At 28.5% G+C, this 13,969-nt stretch overlaps 1 non-coding gene across 1 annotated transcript; it reads left to right on the top strand.

Annotated features, from left to right (window-relative positions):
- Positions 1 to 922: 922 nt before the first annotated feature.
- On the top strand, positions 923 to 1,029 carry LOC139887135 (small nucleolar RNA R71). Its single transcript, XR_011772978.1, has one exon. It is a non-coding gene; the product is annotated as a small nucleolar RNA R71 (small nucleolar RNA).
- Positions 1,030 to 13,969: the final 12,940 nt, after the last annotated feature.

Genomic DNA, 13,969 nt, shown 5'->3' with positions numbered 1-13,969 from the left:
TTCTTTCTATTTGTGATTAGATCTTTCAGAAATTTAGCATATTTACTCATTCCTGAAATCACATCAATGAAAGGAAGATTTATATTTATTTGTTTAAACATATCCAAGAATTTGGATTGCTCGGCTTTAAGTCTTTCTTTTCTCATTTTACCGGGGGTTAGCATTTGTATCACTAGGTAGACTTCCCGGTTTTCTTTCACCTATCAACCTTGCTAGGTTGCTCACTTCTTGTTCCAAATTTTGAATAGAAGCTTGTTGATTTCTAAATGCTTGAGCATTTTGTTCATTGGTTTGTTTCTGAGATGTAAAAAATTGAGTTTGAGATTCAACTAGCTTCGACATCATATCTTCTAAATTTGGCTTTTTATCATCGGTTTGTGGTGGTTTATTTTGAAAAAATAGGTCTTTGCTTATTGTAAAGATTGTTGGATACTTGTTGATTGCTAGGACCTTGTTGGTTGTTGAATGGAACATTTCGGTTATAATTCTGGTTTTGATTGTAGATTGGTCTTGGCGGTTGATAATTATTCTGATAATTATTTCCAGGCCTTTGGTTCATGTATGAAACATTCTCTCTTTGTTCCATTGTTTGTTCAATAATGAGACAATCTTTTGTCAAATGTGGTCCTCCACACTGCTCACAACTAATTCGTATTGAGTGAATATCCTTAGTCATCTTTTCCATTCATCTCTCGACAGCATCTATCTTTGCAGAAATGGAATCAAAGTCATGGCTAGAATCGGCTCTAGCTGCTTTAGATGATCTAACGATATCTTTTTCTTGATGCCAGTGTTAGCAATAATTTTGTAAGCTTCAGTTGCGGTTTTCTTCATAATGGAACCACCAGCTGCTATATCGATATCTTTTCTTGTAGTGATGTCGCATCCTTGGTAGAATATTTGTACTATTTGATAAGTGTCTAAACCATGTTGCGGATATCCTTTTAACAACTTTCCAAATCTTGTCCATGCTTCATATAGAGTTTCATTTGGCTTCTGTGTGAACGTAATAATTTCTCCTTGAAGTCTCACGGCTTTAGATGCCGGGAAAAATTGTTTAAGAAATTTTTCAACTAAAACGTCCCATGTATCAATCGCCCCTTCAGGTAACGATTTCAACCAATCTTTGTCTTCTCCCTTTAAAGTCCAGGGAAATAACATGAGATATATCTATTCATCCTCCACTTCTCTTATTTTGAATAAAGTACAAATCCTATTAAAGGTACGAAGATGTTCGTTTGGATCTTCCTTCGGCACACCACTAAATTGGCATTGATTAGTTACTATGTGTAGGATTTGTCCTTTGATTTCATAATCTGACGCATTAATGCCAGGTTGAGTAATTGTGTGACCTTGGCCAGTGCGTTTAGCTCTCATTCGGTCTTCCATACTTAGAGGTTCCAGATTTTCCATGATTGAATTTATTAAATCTGAATCACTAGAGGATTCTGATTTAATGGTTTGTTCTTCGACAATCTCTGTTTGAATGAATGGTGGTTCTGGAGGAAAGATTAATGGTTCAGGATCTCTGAATTGTCCCTGAATATCCTCCGGATTCTCAATTGTGAGGTCGGGTTCAAAAAATGGATTATCAGAAATTTGAATTGGAGTACTTGGTCGACTGGATGACGATTCTAAAGAAAAATCAACGGCGACAATATTGGCTAGATGTCTTGATCGAGTTACAGGTGGTGAACGTATAAAAGGTGGTGAACGTTTTGCTCGGTGCGTTCACTGAATATCCTATTAGTTATAAAAATAAAAATTATATAAGTTATCAAAATAATAGACTTTTCTGATTTTGTCCACTTTTCGAACAGCCAATAGATGCAGCAGGTAGCCAGGACCCTTTAAATCGAAAGCCCACAACTCGCCACTAACAAATCCAACTATTACTACGAACCAGAAAATTTTGGATGTCTATCAATTTAACCGCTTAAAATAATTTTTCGTCGAAGTTTAAAGAAATTTTAGAGAAGAAATAGAAAAATTCTATGTCCTAAAAACTAAAGCGTCGAGAAATAAGAAAGAAAAAGAGTGCGTCGAAAAACGTCGAAAAATAAAAGGTCGAAAAATAATAAAAAGAACGTAGCTCGTCGAAACTTAAAAGTCTAAAAACTGAGAATTAAAAGTTGCGTCTAAAAGTATTAAAGCTTAAAAGAAATTCTATATCCAAAACGGTAATAACTTAAAAAGTACTAAAATTTATAAAACGGCGTCGCAAAATTCTAAAGCACCTAAATCTTAATATAAAGAAAAAGCGCTTAAGGGATTTTACGGCAAAACCTACAAATCTAGAAATAAAAATAACTACGGCAAAAACTATAACTTAAAACTAATTACGAGCGATAAAAATACAAATTGCGTACTAAATAATAAAAATATACAATTTATAAAAAGAGGCAAAAAATGATAAAATTACTAATTTTTATAAAAATATTATTTTTATATTATTTGTTTTATAAAAGTATTAAGTTTATATATTTAATAAAACTAATTTTAACTTAAAATGCAAAAATAATAAAACTAAAACTAATTAATTAAATAATTAACCCTAATTAGGGTTTTAATTAATAATTATAATTATTAAACTAACCCTAATTCTGGTCGTACTAGGTACATGGGCTGTCAAATCCAGTCATGCGATCGCATGAGATTGGAGTTAAAACTCCATGCGGTCGCATGGATTAGGTTTCCAGGCCAGATTATGGGCTGCTACAGTGTCGGGCCGAGTGATTTTTATATTATTTTTTTCTGTTAAAAAATATAAGATATAAGTATATTTAGTATATAAATATTACTTATTAGTTTTATAACTTTTTCACAATAAATAAAAATATAAACTTTTTAATTTAAGTAAACTTAAAAATATAGATATATTTTTCTTTTTCTTGTTTTTGTATTTTTAAATTTTTTAAAACGTATTTTTACAAAATGAAATTAAACTTAATAAAAATCTCTTTTTTTATATAGCGTTTCGCTTTTGGCGTTTAAGGATGAAATGTCCCGTTCTTATTGATTAAAAACGTTCCATATTAATTGATTTCGTTACGAGGTTTTGACCTCTATATGAGACGTTTTTCAAAGACTGCATTCATTTTAAAACAAACCATAACCTTTATTTCATCAATAAAGGTTTAAAAAGCTTTACGTAGATTATCAAATAATGATAATCTAAAATATCCTGTTTACACACGACCATTACATAATGGTTTACAATACAAATATGTTACAACAAAATAAGTTTCTTGAATGCAGTTTTTACACAATATCATACAAGCATGGACTCCAAATCTCGTCCTTATTTAAGTATGCGACAGCGGAAGCTCTTAATAATCACCTGAGAATAAACATGCTTAAAATGTCAACAAAAATGTTGGTGAGTTATAGGTTTAACCTATATATATCAAATCATAATAATAGACCACAAGATTTCATATTTCAATACACATCCCATACATAGAGATAAAAATCATTCATATGGTGAACACCTGGTAACCGACATTAACAAGATGCATATATAAGAATATCCCCATCATTCCGGGACACCCTTCGGATATGATATAAATTTCAAAGTACTAAAGCATCCGGTACTTTGGATGGGGTTTGTTAGGCCCAATAGATCTATCTTTAGGATTCGCGTCAATTAGGGTGTCTGTTCCCTAATTCTTAGATTACCAGACTTAATAAAAAGGGGCATATTCGATTTCAATAATTCAACCATAGAATGTAGTTTCACGTACTTGTGTCTATTTTGTAAATCATTTATAAAACCTGCATGTATTATCATCCCAAAAATATTAGATTTTAAAAGTGGGACTATAACTCACTTTCACAGATTTTTACTTCGTCGGGAAGTAAGACTTGGCCACTTGTTGATTCACGAACCTAAAACAATATATACATATATATCAAAGTATGTTCAAAATATATTTACAACACTTTTAATATATTTTGATGTTTTAAGTTTATTAAGTCAGCTGTCCTCGTTAGTAACCTACAACTAGTTGTCCACAGTTAGATGTACGGAAATAAATCGATAAATATTATCTTGAATCAATCCACGACCCAGTGTATACGTATCTCAGTATTGATCACAACTCAAACTATATATATTTTGGAATCAACCTCAACCCTGTATAGCTAACTCCAACATTCACATATAGAGTGTCTATGGTTGTTCCAAAATATATATAGATGTGTCGACATGATAGGTCGAAACATTGTATACGTGTCTATGGTATCTCAAGATTACATAATATACAATACAAGTTGATTAAGTTATGGTTGGAATAGATTTGTTACCAATTTTCACGTAGCTAAAATGAGAAAATTTATCCATGTGATGACCCGGGAATTTCCGACCAAATTTAAACTTAATCTTTATTTGATTCCGACACGATAAGCAAAGTTTGTTAAGTGGAGTCTCAAAATTTTTAAACTGTTTCATATATGTATTTGACCTTGACCATTTCCGACGATTCACGAACAATTGTGTATAAATAGATATGTATACATATATATACATATATATATGTAGTGATTTGAAATTTATAAAATCCAAACATTGGAATTAGATGTGTAAAATAGGATACAAACTGATTAAGCACAAATTTAAAATGAATATATATTTATAAAGACATTTGAGATCTATGTATAACTATTATAATAATATATATAAAAATTAAATATTAAAGAATCATTAAAAACTATTATATAATATATTATATGATCATTAAATATTATATAATTAATATATTATTAACAAATTAAAATATAGTTGTTACAATAAGATTTTTATTACTTTCATTATTATTACTAATAATAAGGTTAATATTAATAATTAATAGCAGTACTAGTATAATATTATAGATAATATATAGATATGAAATTTAATGTATTTGTTACCTTTACTAACTTTCACTACTACCATTAGAATATATATATAATATTAATAACAATATTATTATTATTTTGTATAATACATAAATATGAAATTTAATATAATTGAATTGTTATATAACCACTACTATTATTAATATTATTAGTTATCATTATGTATATCGTAATTAGTAGTAAGAATACAATTTTAGTTACTATTAATAGTTATGTATTATTATTTTTATCAAGATTATTATTATTATTATTATTATTAATATCATTATTATTATTTCCTAGTATTATAAATATTATCAATATAATTATTAATAGCATTATTATTAATATAAACATATTTATTATTAATAATATTATTACTAGTATTATTAATAATACTAACATGATTCATACTTGTAAAATATCAAAATTTAAGGAATTTATATATACATACATATATAAACAAAGTTAGATAAATACATATATAATATATTTACAGCTAAATATGTAACAAATAAATAAATAAATATAGTTATAACAATTATATTTAACAGATATGTATAAATATATGTATCAGATAATTAAATGAATAAATAAATATATATATATATATATATATATATATATATATATATATATATATATATATATATATATATATATATATATATATATAATTATGAATACGAATATAAATCTCACAAGGATCCAAGAGCAGTTATCTATATCTATCAGCTATTTCACGTTTCTGTTTCTGTCTATAAGCTGGAATGCATAATCGAATAAAATAACAGGAAAACAACAAATTCAATTATTCATCGAATTCTTTTATTGTACGAATGAATATTTTGTTGTCCACTCATCCACGCTACGAAACAAATGTAATGGAGTCACTTTTGCTGTAACAACATCACTTACCCTCTACATAATCCTCTGCTATTACAATTCGGATGAAAACGGAAAAATTAAACTAGAGTTTTGAAGAAACTATCGTGTTTTCTCTGTTCTTAATCGTTTTCTCAAAAACCCAGAAATTTAATTTCAATTTAAATTCTATAAATGCAAAGATGTTAGAAAGATATCATTTAAACTTTCTGAAGAGTCTCCAGCGTCAATTTTTCATATCGTATTCGAATTCGAGAAGTCAAAGATTTTGAATAAAAAGTCAACCAAAGTGTTCATATTAAAATTCGAAGTTTCTGTTTTGATTCAAGTTTAATTGGTAATACATGTAGTTTCTAATATCTATTTAGAACCTTTTTCATGATTTGATCTTTGTCTCAAATCGCCTCGAACTCAAAATCAGAGTTGGGGTTCATTGATGTGTTCGTGGAACCATACAGCTACTGCTGTATTAAATTTTTTTATTTTTTTTACTCTCGCTGATCAAACAAATAATTTAACAATCAAGTTCCAATTCAGTTCCAAGCATTAATTTAAAATGGTGGTTGTGATTTGGGTTGAATATATATCTTTGGTCGACTGTCCAAGTGAAGAAGAAGAAAGAATTGGGATCGAGTTTAATAAAATTAAAATTCGTATGTATAACAGAAAAATAGAGGTAGCAGGATGGTTGGGTGTTGATTCGGATGTTCGAGAGGTCGCGGGTTCGAGTCCCGTCGTGGGTTTTCTTTTTGGTGCAAGTTCTTAAAGGGTATATATATTTCTATTTCCATTTCTATTATTATTATTATTATTATTATTGTTATTGTAATTAGTATTATTATTATTATTATTATTATTATTATTATTATTATTATTATTATTATTATTACTTATTTATCATTACTAATTTAAGTAGTAAATACTATTTTTTTTTCTTTCAAAAATGAATATATTTACTATTATTGTTAAGTTAAGTAATATACTACAATTTATTATTTACTATAAATAAAAATTACTGTTATCATTATATTTACAATTGTTATTATTATTAATACAGGTATTAAGTATCATTAATTACTATTATGATGATTATAATTACAAATATAATTGCTAGTATTATTATTATTAAGTATTCCGAATCTTAGTTATTAGTATTATTATTATTACTATTACTACAAGTATTAGTTACCCATTTTTTTTCTTTTTATTATCACAAACCTAGTTACATTTAGGTTTATTATTAACGAAAGTATTTTATTAAGATTACCATTAATAATAAGATCGTTATAATTATTATTATCCAAATAAGTATTATTATTAAATAATATGATTAGTAATATTATCCCTATTAATCTCAACAATTACATTTTTTTTGCAGATAAATATTTTGTACATAAAATACACTTATTAAGTATACTATAATTATATTAAAATTTCACAATAATTATATATATCAAACTTACTAATAATATTTATAAAAATACTTACAAATAACAAATTATCGATTTTTAAATATAACATTAAACAAGCATGAATCTATAAATAATTAAATAAATAATAATTATTTTGAATATAAACACAAATTAAATATATAATATATAAATTAAGATATAATAAATTGTTCGATTACGATTATACGTTTTAATATATATACATACCAATGATATAGGTTCGTGAATCCGAAGCCAACCCTACATGGTTCAATATAGTCATATGTATTTTTACTACAAAATACATTAGGTGAGTTTCATTAATCCCTTTTTAAATGCTTTTGCAATATATATTTTTGGGACTGAGAATACATGCGCTGCTTTTATAACTGTTTTACGAAATAGACACAAGTAATTGAAACTACATTATATGGTTGAATGATCGAAATCGAATATGCCCCTTTTTATTAAGTCTGGTAATCTAAGAATTAGGGAACAGACACCCTAATTGACGCGAACTCTAAAGATAGATCTATCGGGCCCAACAAGCCCCATCCAAAGTACCGGATGCTTTAGTACTTCGAAATTCATATCATGTCCGAAGGAGGATCCCGGAATGATGGGGATATTCTTATATGTATATTGTGAATGTCGGTTACCAGGTGTTCAATCCATATGAATGATATTTTTGTCTCTATGCATGGGACGTATGTTTATTTATGAGAAATGAAAATCTTGTGGTCTATTAAAATGATGGAAATGATTATTTATGTTAAACTAATGAACTCACCAACCTTTTGGTTGACACTTTAAAGTATGTTTATTCTCAGGTACGAAAGAAATATTCCGCTGTGTATTTGCTCATATTAGTGATATTACTTGGAGTCATTCATGACATATTTCAAAAGATGTTGCATTCGAGTCATTGAGTTCATCAAGATTATTATTTAGTCAATTATATTTGGATATATTATGAAATGCTTTACATGCCTGTCAACTGTCGATGTAACGAAAGTTTGTCTTTTAAAAACGAATGCAATGTTTGTAAAATTTATCATATAGAGGTCAATTACCTCGCGATGTAATCAACTGTTGTGAATTGTTTGTAATCAATATGGACTTCGTCCGGATGGATTAGGACGGGTCCTTTCAGTTGGTATCAGAGCGGTGGTCATAGCGAACCAGGTCTTGCATTAGTGTGTCTAACTAGGAGTTGTTAGGATGTATTAGTGAGTCTGGACTTCGACTTAATAGTTGTTAAGTTACTTTAAGGAGTCTGGACTTGAACCTGGTCTGCATGTCAAAAGTTTTGCTTATCATTTCGTGTCGAAAATTACCTGCTTATCATTCTTAGAGAATCACTTGCTTACCATTCTTAGTCTAGACACGTTCTAATACATTGACTGCATGAATAGTGTATAGACAAAATTCATATCTTAGCGTGTCTGCTAATTCTTATCTTAGTGTATCTGTTATTGTTATCTTTGCCTTACAGCCTCCGTAGATTCCTCTGTAACTTATGAGATTTTAGTATTATATATGCATATGTAAATTATGTATTGCAGGATACTAATCTACATCCTATAATCTATTTCTTATCGAAAATCCTTCATATGATCATACGAGATGAATCCTTCAACTAGTTCGAGTCCCTCAGATTCCGATAGCTATTCCGGTAGTTATTCCGACATAGATGTTCACCTAAGCTCCGAAAACAGCGTCATCGGCATGAATAAACCAATCAGACATTATCAATTCATCTGATGGTTCGTAGTTGACTTAATTAATGGAAACGCGCAGAAGGCAATCCCTTCCACCAACCGAATTCACCTCTTGACAATGAACCTGAAGCGTTTACCGGCGAACCTGTTCGAGACACCATTTTCAGTCTCATTTTCAGGGTAACTCGACAAGATCATATTCTATCCACAATTCTGAACCTTATTCATCCGCTCGTTCCGACCGACAATCACCCTGGAGTAATAAGTCAACGAACTTCGCGATCGAATAATCAATTCGGAGAATATGGTGCCAAATGTACCATCTTCAGCAACATCACCGGCACCAACAGTACAATCAATAACAGCACCAGTACCATCATCAATCCATGCTTCAATATCGTCATATGTACTTTGAGTATGATCTTCGTTCTACGTATCATTCTACCTCATTTATCTTCGTTCGACATGACGAATATGTAATCTCTAAAGTTTTAGAGATTATTTATTCTAGTTCCAACCGAAAAGCAAATGAGTTTGATATCATATTAACTCATTAAATCCATGAATACATCTAAAGAAAATATATATGTATATATGTTTTCATAAATATTGTAATTAAAAATTCTCTTGTACAAACTGTTAATGGTGAAAATATTTTAACGGGTAGGTAATACCCGAGAACTATTTAAATTTCACATTAATAAGTTACATTGTATGTTCTTCGAATCTGTTTTAACAAGCCATATACTATCCTACTTACATCCACCGATATACAAATCCGTTCACCACAGAATAACCATTTTCATTCAAATTCAATTTCATAATTGGATTTTGACTTACCAGAATCCAACAAGTGGCATAATGAAGAAATAATAAACACAATAAGAATTGATTAGAAACAGACTAATTAACAACATGAAATTCTATTAAGAATCCACGCTAACAAAATCCTAGCTAACTGTTCCTAGCTAACTGTTAATTCCTTATTACCATTTAATTTATTTATCGCAGTTTAATTATCGCAATTTATATTCTCGCAATTTTATGTATTGTCATTTAAATTTCTGTTATTTACTTTACGCACTTTATTTATCGTTATTTAATTTCTGTTATTTATTTTACGCACTTTAAATGTCGGGACACGTATACAAGGTTTTGACATATCATATCGACGCATCTATATATATTATTTGGAATCACCATAGACACTTTATATGCAGTAACGATCGAGTTCTCTATACAGGGTTGAGGTTGATTCTACAATAATATATATACTTTGAGTTGTGATCGAGTCTGAGACGAATACGGGTCACGATACGTATTAATTAATTCGAATATTATATATTAAACTATATATGAATTATTGAATTGCTAACTGTGGACTATCAACTGTGTACTACCAACATTGGACAATTAAAATAAATTAAAATATTGACTATAACATATGAAACTAAATAATTCTTCAAGTTTGCCACTTGATTTCATTCTAAACTTCATTAGTATATTGAAGATTACAATCCGCGTTCAAATCTTTCATGATTCTTGAAAACACCTCAATCGAGAGGATAAACCAATCGCACATCATCTACGGGAAGGAAAGATTGATGCATATAGTTATGCACCTGAAAACACTCGGAACCTAAGTAAATGTTAAACACGTATCTGTTTTAAATTATCTTGGCATTGTTATTACCAAAAATAACTTTGCAATTCCTTTTCAAAATTAGTCAATTTTGTCACAGCTCCATCAAGCCAACTTCGACTTTTCGTTCGAAACAACCTTATTATAATCTTGATATATATACGCGTGCTCTTTTATTGTTACCAGAGAACCTTTCATATTCCATCATATTACCATCAGTGTTTAATCATCTAAAAACACAATTTTTCCTGAAACCACCTTGGATTAATAATCGATGATTCAGATATCATAGCATTAAATGCAGAAGAAACAGAAAAAATGGTAGATGGTCTAAACGACCAAAAGTTTGATGATAAAGAAAGGAGTGTTGGGAACGCTCGATAGAAAATTGGGTATTGAAAAACAGATTGAGCTATCTATGAAGAAGACCAAGGACAAATACAAGGACCATATCATATATTCAAAGAATCCAGATAATTCTGGATCCAATGAAACCTTCAATGAATACCTTGCTCCGTACTCATGTTAAAATCTTGCGGAAAGTCTTTCCCCATCAACCATCGAACATAGAAATTTCAAAATATCATCATCAATATCTTCGATATTTCTGAGGATATTTTCATAAATATTCTCGTCCGAAATTATATACCTCCTCGTGCTTCCTGTGTATCATTATATTGAAAACATTCAATAGAAATTTAGTACCGAAAAGCGGATTATGCGAAACTATGAAGGAAGCCATGGAAAAATCACAAAGAATAAGTTTGACTTCAAAGAATCCAAATGATTCTGTTTCTGATGAAATCTTTACCGAATACCTTGCTTCCGAATCTAAACCCTTACGGATAAATCTTCTTCATCATCCATCGATATTAGAAATTCCAAGATATCATCGTATCTTTCATTATAAATATTCTCCATATTTCTGAAGATATTTTCATAACTATTCTTATCTGAAATCAATAATCTCTTCGCGCTATCAGTGTTACATCATATAGAAACTGTTAGTTTCTATATTCTGTAAACTTTCGAGATTAAAATATGAATGTTATTAAAGTAATGTTGGGAACTGATGCATGAGTTAGTATAATGTAATGACACTTGATCAACGTGATTATATTATAGTAAGTCATGCTGAGTTCTAATGAAACGTGATGATTCACAGACTCTAACGTCATCATGTGCCATGTTACACGACTCTTGTATTCTATTTAAACCTCTAAAATATCAAGAAAATATTCCTTGATGATTCAGTCTTTTCTAGGGTATTCTGGTAATTTAACAAATCAAGATCGTGCCATTACCATTCTCTTCTTAGAACATTAACAATGTTCAATCTGAAACTTATATTCGCAAATTCTGGACCACTACAAGAGATGCCCAAACGCAAGAGGAAGAAACGAATGGACAAAGCTCCGAAAAAGAAAGTGGAGTATAAATCGCAGCAAATAGGAGAGAGTATTAACGGTGATAACAATGATTATAGGAAACAGAAATAGGGACATTGAAAATATAAGAGGAGATATAAAGCCCAATAACAACACCGAAATTACAGACCGTGTACATCAATGTTTATCGCAACATAAAGACACGGGAGAATTAAAAACACTATAACCCCAAGGGCGAAGTAAAAGAAAACAGATTCCTCCGGTGGAAGTTGGAAAAGGAGAATGATTGTTGCAATAGTCAGGATAAGAACGAGAATCAGAACTGGATTAAGCATTTCCACAATCTTGTGGATGTAAGAACCATGAAAGAAGTATAGAAATGGTGAAAATTATGGAACGGGAAGAGTTTAATTTATAATGGAAATGTCAGATGGAGAAATCGAGGCAGATCACCGTATTTAATTATAGAAATCTTAATTTCCTTATTCACCGAAGAATCAAATCTTTTAGATTTCGAAAATTTTCTAAATCCCCTGAATTTCGGCATTCAACCCTGACTCTGTCAAGAGTTAAGACGAATCTTTACTTATCCTATTTCAATCTTTTGTGATAACTTCATTCGTACTCTTCGAATAATCGAATTATTTATATCCATATTACTCAATGATGATAAAACTCAATTTATCAACTCATATTCGTCATGAAAATATTTTTATTGTTAGCCATGACCACCTCACTCAAATTTCGGGACGAAATTTCTTTAACGGGTAGGTACTGTGATGACCCGGGAATTTCCGACCAAATTTAAACTTAATCTTTATTTGATTCCGACATGATAAGCAAAGTTTGTTAAGTGGAGTCTCAAAATTTTTAAACTGTTTCATATATGCATTTGACCTTGACCATTTCCGACGATTCACGAACAATTGTGTATAAATAGATATGTATACATATATATACATATATATATGTAGTGATTTGAAATTTATAAAATCCAAACATTGGAATTAGATGTGTAAAATAGGATACAAACTGATTAAGCACAAATTTAAAATGAATATATATATATATATATAAAGACATTTGAGATCTATGTATAACTATTATAATAATATATATAAAAATTAAATATTAAAGAATCATTAAAAACTATTATATAATATATTATATGATCATTAAATATTACATAATTAATATATTATTAACAAATTAAAATATAGTTGTTACAATAGATTTTTATTACTTTCATTATTATTACTAATACTAAGGTTAATATTAATAATTAATAGCAGTACTAGTATTATATTATAGATAATATATAGATATGAAATTTAATGTATTTGTTACCTTTACTAACTTTCACTACTACCATTAGAATATATATCTAATATTAATAACAATATTATTATTATTTTGTATAATACATAAATATGAAATTTAATATAATTGAATTGTTATATAACCACTACTATTATTAATATTATTAGTTATCATTATGTATATCGTAATTAGTAGTAAGATTACAATTTTAGTTACTATTAATAGTTATGTATTATTATTTTTATCAAGATTATTATTATTATTATTATTATTAATATCATTATTATTATTTCCTAGTATTATAAATATTATCAATATAATTATTAATAGCATTATTATTAATATAAACATATTTATTATTAATAATATTATTACTAGTATTATTAATAATACTAACATGATTCATACTTGTAAAATATCAAAATTTAAGGAATTTATATATACATACATATATAAACAAAGTTAGATAAATACATATATAATATATTTATAGCTAAATATGTAACAAATAAATAAATAAATATAGTTATAACAATTATATTTAACAGATATGTATAAATATATGTATCAGATAATTAAATGAATAAATAAATATATATATATATATATATATATATATATAAAATTATGAATACGAATATAAATCTCACAAGGATCCATGTTGCAACGTCTGTCTTTAAATTAGGCCACCAATAATGTGTCTTAAGA

Source organism: Rutidosis leptorrhynchoides, chromosome 1 (genome assembly GCF_046630445.1).
Source record: "Rutidosis leptorrhynchoides isolate AG116_Rl617_1_P2 chromosome 1, CSIRO_AGI_Rlap_v1, whole genome shotgun sequence".
In the NCBI taxonomy this organism is placed as follows: domain Eukaryota; kingdom Viridiplantae; phylum Streptophyta; class Magnoliopsida; order Asterales; family Asteraceae; genus Rutidosis; species Rutidosis leptorrhynchoides.
This window is presented reverse-complemented; position numbering and strand designations above follow the sequence as displayed.